The sequence below is a fragment of the Nicotiana tabacum genome, chromosome 9 (genome assembly GCF_000715075.1).
Source record: "Nicotiana tabacum cultivar K326 chromosome 9, ASM71507v2, whole genome shotgun sequence".
Lineage (NCBI taxonomy): Eukaryota > Viridiplantae > Streptophyta > Magnoliopsida > Solanales > Solanaceae > Nicotiana > Nicotiana tabacum.
This window is the reverse complement of record NC_134088.1, coordinates 79,298,140-79,301,618: the sequence shown is the minus strand read 5'-3', so window position 1 is coordinate 79,301,618 and position 3,479 is coordinate 79,298,140.

Below are 3,479 nucleotides of genomic sequence, written 5' to 3'. Positions count from 1 at the left end.
TCATCATCTTCGTCAGTCTTCCGATTCTCTAATTGGGTCGGAGCTGACGTTTGTGATTGCTATTTGGTATTCCGTTCTTCCTTCGAACCCGATCCTTTTGTCGATGATATTGAAGATATCAGAGTTGCTTCTTCGACGACAAACATTTCTCTTGCGGCCGGTTGTTCTCCATAAACTATTTTGACTCTCTCCGATGTTGGGAATTTCAGAACCTGGTGGAAGGTCGAAGGCACAACTCTCATATTGTGGATCCACGGCCTTCCAAAAGGGCGTTGTACCTCATATCGCCTTTAATTACGTGAAACTTCATTTCTTGGATAGTTCCGGCCATGTTTATTGGCAGAATTATCTCGCCTTTGATAGTTTCACATGACATATTGAATCCGTTTAGAACCAGGGTTACGGGTACGACCTGGTTCTACAGGTCGAGCTGCTCTACGACCTTCGATCTAATAATGTTGGCTGAGCTACATAGATCAATTAACACACGTTTGACTTTAGTTTTATTCATAATTACAGATATTACCAGTGCATCATTGTGAGGTTGCATAACTCCTTCTGCATCTTCATCATTAAAAGACATGGTTCCTATGGGTGCGTAATCTTGAGTTCGAGATCGTTTTTCTCTTATAACCGACATCTTAGTGCGTTTAAGCACCGGCCCCTGAGGGGTATCGATCCCATCGATGATCATGTGGATAATGTGTTGTGGCTCTTCTTGTTCGTTCCGTCTATTGAAATCCCTGTCTTTGAAATGATTTTTGGCCCTGCCACTTAAAAATTCTCAAAGATGCCCTTTATTGAATAACCGGCTACCTCCTCTCTTAATTGCCTGCAATCTTCCGTTCTGTGTCCATGAGTACCATGATATTCGCACACTTGATTGGGATTCCTCTGGGCAGGATCGGTCTGCATAGGTCGAGGCCATTTAGTATCTTTGATGCGTCCGATAGCCGACACGATAACGGATGCATCGATGCTGAAGTTGTACTCCGATAACCAAGGTGCTTCTCTGGGTCTGGTATGACTGTCGAACCCATTCCTGTTCATCAGCCCCCGAGACCCTTGGCCTCGATCATTTCTCTTTTCACCTCGTATGGGTTGCGTGAAGGTTCGCCACCCCTACGATCTCTGTTATATGGCCGATATCAATCCTTGTTCGCCATTGGTTCTCGGTCGATATCCTTTTAGTATCGGACACAGAACCCAACTGGTCGTCTTCGATTCTTATTTTGGACTGATACCGGTTATGCACATCGGCCCAAGTAATAGCTGGGTACTCGATCAAGTTATGCTTCAGCCATCGTGAAGCCATCGAGCTTCGTTCGTTTAGACTTTGAGTGAAAGCTTGAACAACCCAATCATCTGTGACGGGTGGTAGATCCATTCGTTCCATTTGGAAATGAGATACGAATTCTCTTAGCATCTTGTTATCCTTTTGTCTTACCTTGAATAGGTCCGACTTCCTGGTTTCGACCTTTATGGTCCCGGCATGTGCTTTTACGAAAGAATCGATAGAGTTAGACGGTAAATTATGATACCATATCATTGCTCCCTTTGACAGGGTTTCACTTTTTTTCAACAATACAGATTCGATCTCATCGTCCTCTAGATCATTCCCTTTAATGGCACATGTGTAAGAGGTGACATGCTCATTGGGGTCGGCCGTTCCGTTATATTTAGGAATCTCGGACATGCAAAACTTCTTTGAGATCGGTTTACGAGCCGCGCTCGGGGGGAAAGGCTTTTGTATGAATTTTTTGGAATCTAAGCCCTTCAATATCGGTGGTGCCCCCGGGATTTGATCAACCATGGATTTATATGTTTCCATTTTTTTGTCGTTTGCCTCAATCCTCCTTTCTCCTGACTCTATTTGTTTTGTCAGTTCTTCGAACATCTTAACAATTTCGGGATTAGTCCCCGATTCTTGCTCATTTAACCTTACTATAGCTGGCCCTATTTTGTGGGTGTCTTCTTGGGGTGGACTGGGCTCGAGTCTGGTCGGTGCCTGAGTTTGGCTCTGCAACTGGGCTATTGCTACTTGTTGAGCTTGAAACATCTCGAAGATCATACGCAAGCTGATTCCGTTTTTCTCAGCGTTTTGGGTATTTCGAGCTGCAGACCGTGTTCCACCATGAATGTTGTTTTCACTTTTCAGGGTCGAAACGTTGGTTCGCTTCGATGGCCGCATGTGAATTGACATCTATTGGCTCTTCGACCCGAGCTCCAACGGGATCGACGAGTGGCCTTTCACCCCCGGGGGTTAAGTTGTTGTTCTCATCTTGAAGGCCAACTTTGTTGTCGATAGGTAAGGCTATTAATTGAGAATTAGTCGTTTTCAACCTAAAATCAAAGATACTTCCAAGAGCAAGTGTAAAATGGTGTGTTTTGTAGAGATTCGTACCAAACAACCACTATTATCCTTGGCCCCACGGTGGGCGCCAAACTGTTTACCCGAAAAACGGATAGAGTTAAATTTGTATATAGTTCTAAGGATACGTAGTATAACTTGACACAAATCGTAAAAGTGGGTAGAAATATTGAATATTGACCGTAAACAATGAAATACAAACAAAGTTAAAAGGGAAATGATTTATGAATAAGCAAGATGAATCAATGTATAAAGCTCAAAGGGATAATCTCTCAGAATGAGAGTGTATCAACAGTATCTGAGTTATATGCTATATCATTGCCTTGATGGTGTGTTTTTACAGAAATATAGCCATCCCTCTTATAGTGGAGAGATCCTACTTTAAATATAATTAAAAATACATAGTGGAAAACCCATGATAAATCAGCTTTTCCCTGATTCTCGCCGAGATTCTCCCCCTTAGTGCGGCTGTAACGGCTCTTGTCTATGAGCTCGATCTTGATTGGACTTGATATTGATCGATCTACAAATTTAGAGCTCGATATTGACTCGAGCTAGATATTGATTTGGGGCCCGGTATTGATTCGGGCTCGGTATTGGTCGGTCTCTGGCTCTTAAGCTCGATAACACCGCTTTGTATCAGTGTTCGATTGGGACTCGAGCTTGGTAATGATTTCGAGCTCAGTATTTGATCGGTCCCTGAAACTCGAAGCTCGATAACCTGGCTTCAGATCTCATCTCGATATTATGAAAACGCTATTCGGTTCATTAAGTTACCATCTTTACCAATCGTACGAAGGTCGAAGCGGGTTTTGACCGTATACAATGGCATAAATATAATTTCAAATTATATCATGAAGTTATAATTCTAATCTCGATAACCAAACGAGTGATAAAATGGTTAAGAAACCCAAGAGAGAGAAAAAGAGAGTGTGGAGAGAGAGTGCGCTTTGACCAAAAAGAGGGAACAAATTGAAAAAATATCATGGGTTAGACATGAGTATTTTAATATATGATCTCGAAGAGAAAATGGAATAAGTACCATCAATCTAAGTGCTAAGAAAGCCAGGTTTAGCGCTATTGGGAGATGAGAATATCTGCAACTTGC